At 49.1% G+C, this 16,649-nt stretch overlaps 5 pseudogenes; all 5 read right to left on the bottom strand.

Moving 5' to 3' along the window:
* Window positions 1-959: 959 nt before the first annotated feature.
* LOC124769628 lies at window positions 960-1,170 on the bottom strand (annotated as a pseudogene).
* A 3,236-nt stretch (window positions 1,171-4,406) lies between these two features.
* LOC124769552 lies at window positions 4,407-4,617 on the bottom strand (annotated as a pseudogene).
* A 3,229-nt stretch (window positions 4,618-7,846) lies between these two features.
* LOC124769553 lies at window positions 7,847-8,057 on the bottom strand (annotated as a pseudogene).
* Window positions 8,058-11,288: 3,231 nt separating this feature from the next.
* Window positions 11,289-11,499, bottom strand: LOC124769629 (annotated as a pseudogene).
* Window positions 11,500-14,735: 3,236 nt separating this feature from the next.
* LOC124769554 lies at window positions 14,736-14,946 on the bottom strand (annotated as a pseudogene).
* Between the last annotated feature and the right edge of the window lie 1,703 nt (window positions 14,947-16,649).

Genomic DNA, 16,649 nt, shown 5'->3' on the forward strand with positions numbered 1-16,649 from the left:
ACCAACTTATAATCAGTGTTAAGAACACGTCCTTAGCCCGACAGTGACCTGTGACCTTTGGATTAAGGACAATATGTACAGCTAGAAAATCGGCGGGTAGCTCGCAACCATTAAACATCTCCTCGCACGTTTTGCAGAAGCGGTCTCCTAACAGGCCGGAAAATCCTAGCACTTCGATTAGTGCTGGAATGGCGCAATCGAAGGGCGGTATCCTTGCGGAGTACCGCCAGAGATGAAAAACCGCAGTGTCAGGGCCTAAATGCTTGCAGCGTGTGCGCTCCACATGTGAGAGTGACACACGGTGGTGCGGGCCGATATGGCAACAGGCGACCGTCGAAAACATCGCAAAGGCAAGTGCCGGAAGGAACGACCAAATACGAGATCACTCGTCAACATCCCAGTACTACCCTCCATGTCGAGGAGTAAACTGCGACTCCCATTTGAACGCCGCTAGCTGCCAGGGCAGTGGAGAAGCCGTGAGGCCGCCCCACAGCAGCGTCAGGCCGGTGCGAGCTATACTGGCGCGAGCTACACCTAGCCGAGTGCTTACATCGTCCACCGCCTACTGCATATGTGTGTGTGCGTGTGTACACACGTATTCAGCGTGCGTGCGGCGGCGACGACGACGACGTTCGCGAGGAGCTAAGGATAAAACTCCAAAAAATGTAATTAAAATTATCTGTGCCCGGACCATAAGAGACGCTAACGAGGCATCCGAAGGCACTGTCCTGTGCCCCCATAAATTACCAGCCTAGCGTAATGCGGCTGCAAGTGCCGTCCGGCTAAACGCAAAAAAAAAAAAAAAAAATTCTTAAGATAATCTTAAATTAATGAAAAGAAATCGTGGTGTGTAAGCAACTAACTACTGGGCACATCAACAACTACGACAAGTTTTGCTACCAGCGGAATATCTGATCACTGCAGAAAGGTAACCCATTTCAGGCTGTGTTTTAATTAATTTTAGGTGGGCCGATCCCGGCGGTACTTCAATGCCGGGCCAACCTGCGACAGAGGTGGAGCAAACACCTAGCACTCCGTCATAAGCCAAAAATGAGTGTAATATTCTGGTCGTGTGATGCAGGACGTATCAGATATTAAGCTGATAAGACAAATACTACACTTTTTTCCCTCCTACCTCCCCTATAGACCTACCTTTTCCTCTCCAAAAATGCCGCCATCCTCTAGTGTCGACGCAGCACGTAAAGCAGGGTGTTGTTAGTAGCAAGACTTATTGCCATAAACCGAAAATAAAAGCGGAGGCATACTCTGCTATGCCTTGGGGGCGACGACACACTACTCAGAAACACACCTCCCTCTCCAGGTGTGAAGCAAGTGATGATGTTAAAAACTAAATAGAAAGAAATAAATAAAGACAGAAATGAAGGCAAAATAAAAAAAAAACAGCGACGGCAGCACACTCAAACGAAACTGGCGAGATAATCCCATCGCCCATAGAATCAACGAAGTAATAATCCTCTAAGATAGATTATGTGTTTTCCAATTTTCCAATAATTTTGCATACAAGGTTCACACAATTTCCGTGTTACCAATTTCCATATTATCAGTATCATAGAACAGTCTACTCTAGTGATGCCCTGAAGGCCAATACCAAATCTGGGGTATGGGTAAGTCAAGGGTAGTTTGAAAGTCTGAGTGACAAAGATCCAGGGGTACACTCAGGCAATTCTTATACGAGGTGCCTTAGTCAGCCCGGAACACCTTTTGATAACCATGAACCATTGCAACTTTAAGAAATCTTGCAAAAGTAATGGTATATTTCCGGTCAGATTCCGCCAGGCGATGCTGGCTCCAAAGGTAGTCCATGAAAGAGACAGCATCGGTGAGGCAAAGGTCATAGATCGTGAAAATGGTGTGGCCCAAGAGACACACCATTGCGTTACGTCGTGTTCGTTGGTTGGTCTGAATATCAGGGGTAAGGAACCAGTCGATTGACACATAGTCCAGTGTAGTCCCACCGATCAGCGCTAATAGCACACGTGCAAGGTCCCACACTTCTGTGACGTGAGGGCATAAGAGACGATGCTCTCTGGTGTCTACGTCACCACATCGGCCGCAAGCAGCCGAGGGCCATAGGCGGATGGCCGCCAGGCGGTGATTAGTGGGTATTAAATTGCTTACAACGCGATACCATAGCGCTGAAACTTCTGTGGGAAGGGCTGGGTGGTTGATATTAGCCCAAGCTTGGTGCCAGATGACCGACGGTCGTCTGTCCTCCAATTTATGTGGTGTGGGCTGGCCTCGAAGCGCCTAGTAAAGGCGCTTCGATGTGCGTGCCTTGTCGGTGGCCACTGTTAGGACGTAACTTTGATTGAGGTAATAGTCCTTGACTGTCGTCATCCGGAATGGAATATGTGTCAAACATACTGGTGCACGCGCCGATTGTGGGCGATAACGGTCGAAAAGCACCGCTGTTGTACCACCTGGGTCAATCTCACGCAAAGTGGCGATACTTTGAATCAGGATTGCCGCACATTTGCGGGGAAAGTCAATGAGTCCAAGGCCACTATCGACCTTTGGCAGTGTACAATTCTGCGCATCAACTTTGAATAGTGCATGCCGCCACAATAGGCAATATACTGTTTGTGAGATGGCTCTGCTGGTTTGTTTCGGTAGCGTATGGAGTTGTGCTACATACTATGCCCGTGATAGGATGTATGTACTAATCAGTTGGATTCGTTGATGGAGGTCGAGTCGTCGATCAGTGTGACTCATGCAAAATCCTCTGATGCGCGTGAGAATCCGCCTGCACGTGAGTGTTAACATGCGCTGCGGACAGTCAGTCACCTCAAGACCCAAGATACGTTGTTCCCCTACAATCCGGTTGCATGGGCGTTCGATGGTCAATGATCGTGGCCCTAGTGGCATTAGCACCATTTTGTTGGATTTTAACATGGCACCGGATGCTCGTTCATAAACGTGGAGGACTCGGCGAACCGAATCGATGTCATTGGCGTTTGCTACAAACACACCTACACCATCCGCGTATGCCGCACTGCGGAAGGTGACGCCTGGGAAAGGAACACCATCGACCATCCGTCCGATGTCACGCAGCATGGGGTCCAGCGCCAAAGCGATAAAATACACTGACAAGGGACAGCCTTGTCGAACTGATCGTCTGATGGGAATTGGTCGTGATCTGCAGCCGTTCACAATGATTCTGGAATTTGCTCCATCCAAGAAGTGCCGGATGACTCTTATGAAGTGCTCCCCGAAACCCTTCCGCGACATAACGGCCAGCAGGTAAGGATGGGAGAAGGCACCGGCGAAATCTAGAGATCAATTGAAGCCGGGGTTCGAGCGTCGGCGGTGGGTGAGTAAGACAGCATCACGGTATATAGAAGCAGCGGTGAAGGTGGTTCGATTCGAAACGCCAGTGTACCTTATTCATTACCTGTTTAAGATGTGAAGCCACACTTCGTGCCACCAACTTATAATCAGTGTTAAGAACACGTCCTTAGCCCGACAGTGACCTGTGACCTTTGGATTAAGGACAATACGTACAGCTAGAAAATCGGCGGGTAGCTCGCAACCAGCAAACATCTCCTCGCACGTTTTGCAGAAGCGGTCTCCTAACAGGCCGGAAAATCCTAGCACTTCGATTAGTGCTGGAATGGCGCAATCGAAGGGCGGTATCCTTGCGGAGTACCGCCAGAGATGAAAAACCGCAGTGTCAGGGCCTAAATGCTTGCAGCGTGTGCGCTCCACATGTGAGAGTGACACACGGTGGTGCGGGCCGATATGGCAACAGGCGACCGTCGAAAACATCGCAAAGGCAAGTGCCGGAAGGAACGACCAAATACGAGATCACTCGTCAACATCCCAGTACTACCCTCCATGTCGAGGAGTAAACTGCGACTCCCATTTGAACGCCGCTAGCTGCCAGGGCAGTGGAGAAGCCGTGAGGCCGCCCCACAGCAGCGTCAGGCCGGTGCGAGCTATACTGGCGCGAGCTACACCTAGCCGAGTGCTTACATCGTCCACCGCCTACTGCATATGTGTGTGTGCGTGTGTACACACGTATTCAGCGTGCGTGCGGCGGCGACGACGACGACGACGTTCGCGAGGAGCTAAGGATATAACTCCAAAAAATGTAATTAAAATTATCTGTGCCCGGACCATAAGAGACGCTAACGAGGCATCCGAAGGCACTGTCCTGTGCCCCCATAAATTACCAGCCTAGCGTAATGCGGCTGCAAGTGCCGTCCGGCTAAACGCAAAAAAAAAAAAAAAAAAATTCTTAAGATAATCTTAAATTAATGAAAAGAAATCGTGGTGTGTAAGCAACTAACTACTAGGCACATCAACAACTACGACAAGTTTTGCTACCAGCGGAATATCTGATCACTGCAGAAAGTTAACCCATTTCAGGCTGTGTTTTAATTAATTTTAGGTGGGCCGATCCCGGCGGTACTTCAATGCCGGGCCAACCCGCGACAGAGGTGGAGCAAGCCCCTAGCACTCCGTCATAAGCCAAAAATGAGTGTAATATTCTGGTCGTGTGATGCAGGATGTATCAGATATTAAGCTGATAAGACAAATACTACACTTTTTTCCCTCCTACCTCCCCTATAGACCTACCTTTTCCTCTCCAAAAATGCCGCCATCCTCTAGTGTCGACGCAGCACGTAAAGCAGGGTGTTGTTAGTAGCAAGACTTATTGCCATAAACCGAAAATAAAAGCGGAGGCATACTCTGCTATGCCTTGGGGGCGACGACACACTACTCAGAAACACACCTCCCTCTCCAGGTGTGAAGCAAGTGATGATGTTAAAAACTAAATAGAAAGAAATAAATAAAGACAGAAATGAAGGCAAAATAAAAAAAAACAGCGACGGCAGCACACTCAAACGAAACTGGCGAGATAATCCCATCGCCCATAGAATTAACGAAGTAATAATCCTCTAAGATAGATTATGTGTTTTCCAATTTTCCAATAATTTTTCATACAAGGTTCACACAATTTCCGTGTTACCAATTTCCATATTATCAGTATCATAGAACAGTCTACTCTAGTGATGCCCTGAAGGCCAATACCAAATCTGGGGTATGGGTAAGTCAAGGGTAGTTTGAAAGTCTGAGTGACAAAGATCCAGGGGTACACTCAGGCAATTCTTATACGAGGTGCCTTAGTCAGCCCGGAACACCTTTTGATAACCATGAACCATTGCAACTTTAAGAAATCTTGCAAAAGTAATGGTATATTTCCGGTCAGATTCCGCCAGGCGATGCTGGCTCCAAAGGTAGTCCATGAAAGAGACAGCATCGGTGAGGCAAAGGTCATAGATCGTGAAAATGGTGTGGCCCAAGAGCCACACTATTGCGTTACGTCGTGTTCGTTGGTTGGTCTGAATATCAGGGGTAAGGAACCAGTCGATTGACACATAGTCCAGTGTAGTCCCACCGATCAGCGCTAATAGCACACGTGCAAGGTCCCACACTTCTGTGACGTGAGGGCATAAGAGACGATGCTCTCTAGTGTCTATGTCACCACATCGGCCGCAAGCAGCCGAGGGCCATAGGCGGATGGCCGCCAGGCGGTGATTAGTGGGTATTAAATTGTTTACAACGCGATACCATAGCGCTGAAACTTCTGTGGGAAGGGCTGGGTGGTTGATATTAGCCCAAGCTTGGTGCCAGATGACCGACGGTCGTCTGTCCTCCAATTTATGTGGTGTGGGCTGGCCTCGAAGCGCCTAGTAAAGGCGCTTCGATGTGCGTGCCTTGTCGGTGGCCACTGTTAGGACGTAACTTTGATTGAGGTAATAGTCCTTGACTGTCGTCATCCGGAATGGAATATGTGTCAAACATACTGGTGCACGCGCCGATTGTGGGCGATAACGGTCGAAAAGCACCGCTGTTGTACCACCTGGGTCAATCTCACGCAAAGTGGCGATACTTTGAATCAGGATTGCCGCACATTTGCGGGGAAAGTCAATGAGTCCAAGGCCACTATCGACCTTTGGCAGTGTACAATTCTGCGCATCAACTTTGAATAGTGCATGCCGCCACAATAGGCAATATACTGTTTGTGAGATGGCTCTGCTGGTTTGTTTCGGTAGCGTATGGAGTTGTGCTACATACTATGCCCGTGATAGGATGTATGTACTAATCAGTTGGATTCGTTGATGGAGGTCGAGTCGTCGATCAGTGTGACTCATGCAAAATCCTCTGATGCGCGTGAGAATCCGCCTGCACGTGAGTGTTAACATGCGCTGCGGACAGTCAGTCACCTCAAGACCCAAGATACGTTGTTCCCCTACAATCCGGTTGCATGGGCGTTCGATGGTCAATGATCGTGGCCCTAGTGGCATTAGCACCATTTTGTTGGATTTTAACATGGCACCGGATGCTCGTTCATAAACGTGGAGGACTCGGCGAACCGAATCGATGTCATTGGCGTTTGCTACAAACACACCTACACCATCCGCGTATGCCGCACTGCGGAAGGTGACGCCTGGGAAAGGAACACCATCGACCATCCGTCCGATGTCACGCAGCATGGGGTCCAGCGCCAAAGCGATAAAATACACTGACAAGGGACAGCCTTGTCGAACTGATCGTCTGATGGGAATTGGTCGTGATCTGCAGCCGTTCACAATGATTCTGGAATTTGCTCCATCCAAGAAGTGCCGGATGACTCTTATGAAGTGCTCCCCGAAACCCTTCCGCGACATAACGGCCAGCAGGTAAGGATGGGAGAAGGCACCGGCGAAATCTAGAGATCAATTGAAGCCGGGGTTCGAGCGTCGGCGGTGGGTGAGTAAGACAGCATCACGGTATATAGAAGCAGCGGTGAAGGTGGTTCGATTCGAAACGCCAGTGTACCTTATTCATTACCTGTTTAAGATGTGAAGCCACACTTCGTGCCACCAACTTATAATCAGTGTTAAGAACACGTCCTTAGCCCGACAGTGACCTGTGACCTTTGGATTAAGGACAATATGTACAGCTAGAAAATCGGCGGGTAGCTCGCAACCATTAAACATCTCCTCGCACGTTTTGCAGAAGCGGTCTCCTAACAGGCCGGAAAATCCTAGCACTTCGATTAGTGCTGGAATGGCGCAATCGAAGGGCGGTATCCTTGCGGAGTACCGCCAGAGATGAAAAACCGCAGTGTCAGGGCCTAAATGCTTGCAGCGTGTGCGCTCCACATGTGAGAGTGACACACGGTGGTGCGGGCCGATATGGCAACAGGCGACCGTCGAAAACATCGCAAAGGCAAGTGCCGGAAGGAACGACCAAATACGAGATCACTCGTCAACATCCCAGTACTACCCTCCATGTCGAGGAGTAAACTGCGACTCCCATTTGAACGCCGCTAGCTGCCAGGGCAGTGGAGAAGCCGTGAGGCCGCCCCACAGCAGCGTCAGGCCGGTGCGAGCTATACTGGCGCGAGCTACACCTAGCCGAGTGCTTACATCGTCCACCGCCTACTGCATATGTGTGTGTGCGTGTGTACACACGTATTCAGCGTGCGTGCGGCGGCGACGACGACGACGTTCGCGAGGAGCTAAGGATATAACTCCAAAAAATGTAATTAAAATTATCTGTGCCCGGACCGTAAGAGACGCTAACGAGGCATCCGAAGGCACTGTCCTGTGCCCCCATAAATTACCAGCCTAGCGTAATGCGTCTGCAAGTGCCGTCCGGCTAAACGCAAAAAAAAAAAAAAAATTCTTAAGATAATCTTAAATTAATGAAAAGAAATCGTGGTGTGTAAGCAACTAACTACTGGGCACATCAACAACTACGACAAGTTTTGCTACCAGCGGAATATCTGATCACTGCAGAAAGTTAACCCATTTCAGGCTGTGTTTTAATTAATTTTAGGTGGGCCGATCCCGGCGGTACTTCAATGCCGGGCCAACCCGCGACAGAGGTGGAGCAAGCCCCTAGCACTCCGTCATAAGCCAAAAATGAGTGTAATATTCTGGTCGTGTGATGCAGGATGTATCAGATATTAAGCTGATAAGACAAATACTACACTTTTTTCCCTCCTACCTCCCCTATAGACCTACCTTTTCCTCTCCAAAAATGCCGCCATCCTCTAGTGTCGACGCAGCACGTAAAGCAGGGTGTTGTTAGTAGCAAGACTTATTGCCATAAACCGAAAATAAAAGCGGAGGCATACTCTGCTATGCCTTGGGGGCGACGACACACTACTCAGAAACACACCTCCCTCTCCAGGTGTGAAGCAAGTGATGATGTTAAAAACTAAATAGAAAGAAATAAATAAAGACAGAAATGAAGGCAAAATAAAAAAAAACAGCGACGGCAGCACACTCAAACGAAACTGGCGAGATAATCCCATCGCCCATAGAATTAACGAAGTAATAATCCTCTAAGATAGATTATGTGTTTTCCAATTTTCCAATAATTTTTCATACAAGGTTCACACAATTTCCGTGTTACCAATTTCCATATTATCAGTATCATAGAACAGTCTACTCTAGTGATGCCCTGAAGGCCAATACCAAATCTGGGGTATGGGTAAGTCAAGGGTAGTTTGAAAGTCTGAGTGACAAAGATCCAGGGGTACACTCAGGCAATTCTTACACGAGGTGCCTTAGTCAGCCCGGAACACCTTTTGATAACCATGAACCATTGCAACTTTAAGAAATCTTGCAAAAGTAATGGTATATTTCCGGTCAGATTCCGCCAGGCGATGCTGGCTCCAAAGGTAGTCCATGAAAGAGACAGCATCGGTGAGGCAAAGGTCATAGATCGTGAAAATGGTGTGGCCCAAGAGCCACACCATTGCGTTACGTCGTGTTCGTTGGTTGGTCTGAATATCAGGGGTAAGGAACCAGTCGATTGACACATAGTCCAGTGTAGTCCCACCGATCAGCGCTAATAGCACACGTGCAAGGTCCCACACTTCTGTGACGTGAGGGCATAAGAGACGATGCTCTCTGGTGTCTACGTCACCACATCGGCCGCAAGCAGCCGAGGGCCATAGGCGGATGGCCGCCAGGCGGTGATTAGTGGGTATTAAATTGTTTACAACGCGATACCATAGCGCTGAAACTTCTGTGGGAAGGGCTGGGTGGTTGATATTAGCCCAAGCTTGGTGCCAGATGACCGACGGTCGTCTGTCCTCCAATTTATGTGGTGTGGGCTGGCCTCGAAGCGCCTAGTAAAGGCGCTTCGATGTGCGTGCCTTGTCGGTGGCCACTGTTAGGACGTAACTTTGATTGAGGTAATAGTCCTTGACTGTCGTCATCCGGAATGGAATATGTGTCAAACATACTGGTGCACGCGCCGATTGTGGGCGATAACGGTCGAAAAGCACCGCTGTTGTACCACCTGGGTCAATCTCACGCAAAGTGGCGATACTTTGAATCAGGATTGCCGCACATTTGCGGGGAAAGTCAATGAGTCCAAGGCCACTATCGACCTTTGGCAGTGTACAATTCTGCGCATCAACTTTGAATAGTGCATGCCGCCACAATAGGCAATATACTGTTTGTGAGATGGCTCTGCTGGTTTGTTTCGGTAGCGTATGGAGTTGTGCTACATACTATGCCCGTGATAGGATGTATGTACTAATCAGTTGGATTCGTTGATGGAGGTCGAGTCGTCGATCAGTGTGACTCATGCAAAATCCTCTGATGCGCGTGAGAATCCGCCTGCACGTGAGTGTTAACATGCGCTGCGGACAGTCAGTCACCTCAAGACCCAAGATACGTTGTTCCCCTACAATCCGGTTGCATGGGCGTTCGATGGTCAATGATCGTGGCCCTAGTGGCATTAGCACCATTTTGTTGGATTTTAACATGGCACCGGATGCTCGTTCATAAACGTGGAGGACTCGGCGAACCGAATCGATGTCATTGGCGTTTGCTACAAACACACCTACACCATCCGCGTATGCCGCACTGCGGAAGGTGACGCCTGGGAAAGGAACACCATCGACCATCCGTCCGATGTCACGCAGCATGGGGTCCAGCGCCAAAGCGATAAAATACACTGACAAGGGACAGCCTTGTCGAACTGATCGTCTGATGGGAATTGGTCGTGATCTGCAGCCGTTCACAATGATTCTGGAATTTGCTCCATCCAAGAAGTGCCGGATGACTCTTATGAAGTGCTTCCCGAAACCCTTCCGCGACATAACAGCCAGCAGGTAAGGATGGGAGAAGGCACCGGCGAAATCTAGAGATCAATTGAAGCCGGGGTTCGAGCGTCGGCGGTGGGTGAGTAAGACAGCATCACGGTATATAGAAGCAGCGGTGAAGGTGGTTCGATTCGAAACGCCAGTGTACCTTATTCATTACCTGTTTAAGATGTGAAGCCACACTTCGTGCCACCAACTTATAATCAGTGTTAAGAACACGTCCTTAGCCCGACAGTGACCTGTGACCTTTGGACTAAGGACAATACGTACAGCTAGAAAATCGGCGGGTAGCTCGCAACCAGCAAACATCTCCTCGCACGTTTTGCAGAAGCGGTCTCCTAACAGGCCGGAAAATCCTAGCACTTCGATTAGTGCTGGAATGGCGCAATCGAAGGGCGGTATCCTTGCGGAGTACCGCCAGAGATGAAAAACCGCAGTGTCAGGGCCTAAATGCTTGCAGCGTGTGCGCTCCACATGTGAGAGTGACACACGGTGGTGCGGGCCGATATGGCAACAGGCGACCGTCGAAAACATCGCAAAGGCAAGTGCCGGAAGGAACGACCAAATACGAGATCACTCGTCAACATCCCAGTACTACCCTCCATGTCGAGGAGTAAACTGCGACTCCCATTTGAACGCCGCTAGCTGCCAGGGCAGTGGAGAAGCCGTGAGGCCGCCCCACAGCAGCGTCAGGCCGGTGCGAGCTATACTGGCGCGAGCTACACCTAGCCGAGTGCTTACATCGTCCACCGCCTACTGCATATGTGTGTGTGCGTGTGTACACACGTATTCAGCGTGCGTGCGGCGGCGACGACGACGACGTTCGCGAGGAGCTAAGGATAAAACTCCAAAAAATGTAATTAAAATTATCTGTGCCCGGACCATAAGAGACGCTAACGAGGCATCCGAAGGCACTGTCCTGTGCCCCCATAAATTACCAGCCTAGCGTAATGCGGCTGCAAGTGCCGTCCGGCTAAACGCAAAAAAAAAAAAAAAAAATTCTTAAGATAATCTTAAATTAATGAAAAGAAATCGTGGTGTGTAAGCAACTAACTACTGGGCACATCAACAACTACGACAAGTTTTGCTACCAGCGGAATATCTGATCACTGCAGAAAGGTAACCCATTTCAGGCTGTGTTTTAATTAATTTTAGGTGGGCCGATCCCGGCGGTACTTCAATGCCGGGCCAACCTGCGACAGAGGTGGAGCAAACACCTAGCACTCCGTCATAAGCCAAAAATGAGTGTAATATTCTGGTCGTGTGATGCAGGACGTATCAGATATTAAGCTGATAAGACAAATACTACACTTTTTTCCCTCCTACCTCCCCTATAGACCTACCTTTTCCTCTCCAAAAATGCCGCCATCCTCTAGTGTCGACGCAGCACGTAAAGCAGGGTGTTGTTAGTAGCAAGACTTATTGCCATAAACCGAAAATAAAAGCGGAGGCATACTCTGCTATGCCTTGGGGGCGACGACACACTACTCAGAAACACACCTCCCTCTCCAGGTGTGAAGCAAGTGATGATGTTAAAAACTAAATAGAAAGAAATAAATAAAGACAGAAATGAAGGCAAAATAAAAAAAAAACAGCGACGGCAGCACACTCAAACGAAACTGGCGAGATAATCCCATCGCCCATAGAATCAACGAAGTAATAATCCTCTAAGATAGATTATGTGTTTTCCAATTTTCCAATAATTTTGCATACAAGGTTCACACAATTTCCGTGTTACCAATTTCCATATTATCAGTATCATAGAACAGTCTACTCTAGTGATGCCCTGAAGGCCAATACCAAATCTGGGGTATGGGTAAGTCAAGGGTAGTTTGAAAGTCTGAGTGACAAAGATCCAGGGGTACACTCAGGCAATTCTTATACGAGGTGCCTTAGTCAGCCCGGAACACCTTTTGATAACCATGAACCATTGCAACTTTAAGAAATCTTGCAAAAGTAATGGTATATTTCCGGTCAGATTCCGCCAGGCGATGCTGGCTCCAAAGGTAGTCCATGAAAGAGACAGCATCGGTGAGGCAAAGGTCATAGATCGTGAAAATGGTGTGGCCCAAGAGACACACCATTGCGTTACGTCGTGTTCGTTGGTTGGTCTGAATATCAGGGGTAAGGAACCAGTCGATTGACACATAGTCCAGTGTAGTCCCACCGATCAGCGCTAATAGCACACGTGCAAGGTCCCACACTTCTGTGACGTGAGGGCATAAGAGACGATGCTCTCTGGTGTCTACGTCACCACATCGGCCGCAAGCAGCCGAGGGCCATAGGCGGATGGCCGCCAGGCGGTGATTAGTGGGTATTAAATTGCTTACAACGCGATACCATAGCGCTGAAACTTCTGTGGGAAGGGCTGGGTGGTTGATATTAGCCCAAGCTTGGTGCCAGATGACCGACGGTCGTCTGTCCTCCAATTTATGTGGTGTGGGCTGGCCTCGAAGCGCCTAGTAAAGGCGCTTCGATGTGCGTGCCTTGTCGGTGGCCACTGTTAGGACGTAACTTTGATTGAGGTAATAGTCCTTGACTGTCGTCATCCGGAATGGAATATGTGTCAAACATACTGGTGCACGCGCCGATTGTGGGCGATAACGGTCGAAAAGCACCGCTGTTGTACCACCTGGGTCAATCTCACGCAAAGTGGCGATACTTTGAATCAGGATTGCCGCACATTTGCGGGGAAAGTCAATGAGTCCAAGGCCACTATCGACCTTTGGCAGTGTACAATTCTGCGCATCAACTTTGAATAGTGCATGCCGCCACAATAGGCAATATACTGTTTGTGAGATGGCTCTGCTGGTTTGTTTCGGTAGCGTATGGAGTTGTGCTACATACTATGCCCGTGATAGGATGTATGTACTAATCAGTTGGATTCGTTGATGGAGGTCGAGTCGTCGATCAGTGTGACTCATGCAAAATCCTCTGATGCGCGTGAGAATCCGCCTGCACGTGAGTGTTAACATGCGCTGCGGACAGTCAGTCACCTCAAGACCCAAGATACGTTGTTCCCCTACAATCCGGTTGCATGGGCGTTCGATGGTCAATGATCGTGGCCCTAGTGGCATTAGCACCATTTTGTTGGATTTTAACATGGCACCGGATGCTCGTTCATAAACGTGGAGGACTCGGCGAACCGAATCGATGTCATTGGCGTTTGCTACAAACACACCTACACCATCCGCGTATGCCGCACTGCGGAAGGTGACGCCTGGGAAAGGAACACCATCGACCATCCGTCCGATGTCACGCAGCATGGGGTCCAGCGCCAAAGCGATAAAATACACTGACAAGGGACAGCCTTGTCGAACTGATCGTCTGATGGGAATTGGTCGTGATCTGCAGCCGTTCACAATGATTCTGGAATTTGCTCCATCCAAGAAGTGCCGGATGACTCTTATGAAGTGCTCCCCGAAACCCTTCCGCGACATAACGGCCAGCAGGTAAGGATGGGAGAAGGCACCGGCGAAATCTAGAGATCAATTGAAGCCGGGGTTCGAGCGTCGGCGGTGGGTGAGTAAGACAGCATCACGGTATATAGAAGCAGCGGTGAAGGTGGTTCGATTCGAAACGCCAGTGTACCTTATTCATTACCTGTTTAAGATGTGAAGCCACACTTCGTGCCACCAACTTATAATCAGTGTTAAGAACACGTCCTTAGCCCGACAGTGACCTGTGACCTTTGGATTAAGGACAATACGTACAGCTAGAAAATCGGCGGGTAGCTCGCAACCAGCAAACATCTCCTCGCACGTTTTGCAGAAGCGGTCTCCTAACAGGCCGGAAAATCCTAGCACTTCGATTAGTGCTGGAATGGCGCAATCGAAGGGCGGTATCCTTGCGGAGTACCGCCAGAGATGAAAAACCGCAGTGTCAGGGCCTAAATGCTTGCAGCGTGTGCGCTCCACATGTGAGAGTGACACACGGTGGTGCGGGCCGATATGGCAACAGGCGACCGTCGAAAACATCGCAAAGGCAAGTGCCGGAAGGAACGACCAAATACGAGATCACTCGTCAACATCCCAGTACTACCCTCCATGTCGAGGAGTAAACTGCGACTCCCATTTGAACGCCGCTAGCTGCCAGGGCAGTGGAGAAGCCGTGAGGCCGCCCCACAGCAGCGTCAGGCCGGTGCGAGCTATACTGGCGCGAGCTACACCTAGCCGAGTGCTTACATCGTCCACCGCCTACTGCATATGTGTGTGTGCGTGTGTACACACGTATTCAGCGTGCGTGCGGCGGCGACGACGACGACGACGTTCGCGAGGAGCTAAGGATATAACTCCAAAAAATGTAATTAAAATTATCTGTGCCCGGACCATAAGAGACGCTAACGAGGCATCCGAAGGCACTGTCCTGTGCCCCCATAAATTACCAGCCTAGCGTAATGCGGCTGCAAGTGCCGTCCGGCTAAACGCAAAAAAAAAAAAAAAAAAATTCTTAAGATAATCTTAAATTAATGAAAAGAAATCGTGGTGTGTAAGCAACTAACTACTAGGCACATCAACAACTACGACAAGTTTTGCTACCAGCGGAATATCTGATCACTGCAGAAAGTTAACCCATTTCAGGCTGTGTTTTAATTAATTTTAGGTGGGCCGATCCCGGCGGTACTTCAATGCCGGGCCAACCCGCGACAGAGGTGGAGCAAGCCCCTAGCACTCCGTCATAAGCCAAAAATGAGTGTAATATTCTGGTCGTGTGATGCAGGATGTATCAGATATTAAGCTGATAAGACAAATACTACACTTTTTTCCCTCCTACCTCCCCTATAGACCTACCTTTTCCTCTCCAAAAATGCCGCCATCCTCTAGTGTCGACGCAGCACGTAAAGCAGGGTGTTGTTAGTAGCAAGACTTATTGCCATAAACCGAAAATAAAAGCGGAGGCATACTCTGCTATGCCTTGGGGGCGACGACACACTACTCAGAAACACACCTCCCTCTCCAGGTGTGAAGCAAGTGATGATGTTAAAAACTAAATAGAAAGAAATAAATAAAGACAGAAATGAAGGCAAAATAAAAAAAAACAGCGACGGCAGCACACTCAAACGAAACTGGCGAGATAATCCCATCGCCCATAGAATTAACGAAGTAATAATCCTCTAAGATAGATTATGTGTTTTCCAATTTTCCAATAATTTTTCATACAAGGTTCACACAATTTCCGTGTTACCAATTTCCATATTATCAGTATCATAGAACAGTCTACTCTAGTGATGCCCTGAAGGCCAATACCAAATCTGGGGTATGGGTAAGTCAAGGGTAGTTTGAAAGTCTGAGTGACAAAGATCCAGGGGTACACTCAGGCAATTCTTATACGAGGTGCCTTAGTCAGCCCGGAACACCTTTTGATAACCATGAACCATTGCAACTTTAAGAAATCTTGCAAAAGTAATGGTATATTTCCGGTCAGATTCCGCCAGGCGATGCTGGCTCCAAAGGTAGTCCATGAAAGAGACAGCATCGGTGAGGCAAAGGTCATAGATCGTGAAAATGGTGTGGCCCAAGAGCCACACTATTGCGTTACGTCGTGTTCGTTGGTTGGTCTGAATATCAGGGGTAAGGAACCAGTCGATTGACACATAGTCCAGTGTAGTCCCACCGATCAGCGCTAATAGCACACGTGCAAGGTCCCACACTTCTGTGACGTGAGGGCATAAGAGACGATGCTCTCTAGTGTCTATGTCACCACATCGGCCGCAAGCAGCCGAGGGCCATAGGCGGATGGCCGCCAGGCGGTGATTAGTGGGTATTAAATTGTTTACAACGCGATACCATAGCGCTGAAACTTCTGTGGGAAGGGCTGGGTGGTTGATATTAGCCCAAGCTTGGTGCCAGATGACCGACGGTCGTCTGTCCTCCAATTTATGTGGTGTGGGCTGGCCTCGAAGCGCCTAGTAAAGGCGCTTCGATGTGCGTGCCTTGTCGGTGGCCACTGTTAGGACGTAACTTTGATTGAGGTAATAGTCCTTGACTGTCGTCATCCGGAATGGAATATGTGTCAAACATACTGGTGCACGCGCCGATTGTGGGCGATAACGGTCGAAAAGCACCGCTGTTGTACCACCTGGGTCAATCTCACGCAAAGTGGCGATACTTTGAATCAGGATTGCCGCACATTTGCGGGGAAAGTCAATGAGTCCAAGGCCACTATCGACCTTTGGCAGTGTACAATTCTGCGCATCAACTTTGAATAGTGCATGCCGCCACAATAGGCAATATACTGTTTGTGAGATGGCTCTGCTGGTTTGTTTCGGTAGCGTATGGAGTTGTGCTACATACTATGCCCGTGATAGGATGTATGTACTAATCAGTTGGATTCGTTGATGGAGGTCGAGTCGTCGATCAGTGTGACTCATGCAAAATCCTCTGATGCGCGTGAGAATCCGCCTGCACGTGAGTGTTAACATGCGCTGCGGACAGTCAGTCACCTCAAGACCCAAGATACGTTGTTCCCCTACAATCCGGTTGCATGGGCGTTCGATGGTCAATGATCGTGG

Source organism: Schistocerca piceifrons, unplaced genomic scaffold, assembly GCF_021461385.2.
Source record: "Schistocerca piceifrons isolate TAMUIC-IGC-003096 unplaced genomic scaffold, iqSchPice1.1 HiC_scaffold_701, whole genome shotgun sequence".
Taxonomy (NCBI): domain Eukaryota; kingdom Metazoa; phylum Arthropoda; class Insecta; order Orthoptera; family Acrididae; genus Schistocerca; species Schistocerca piceifrons.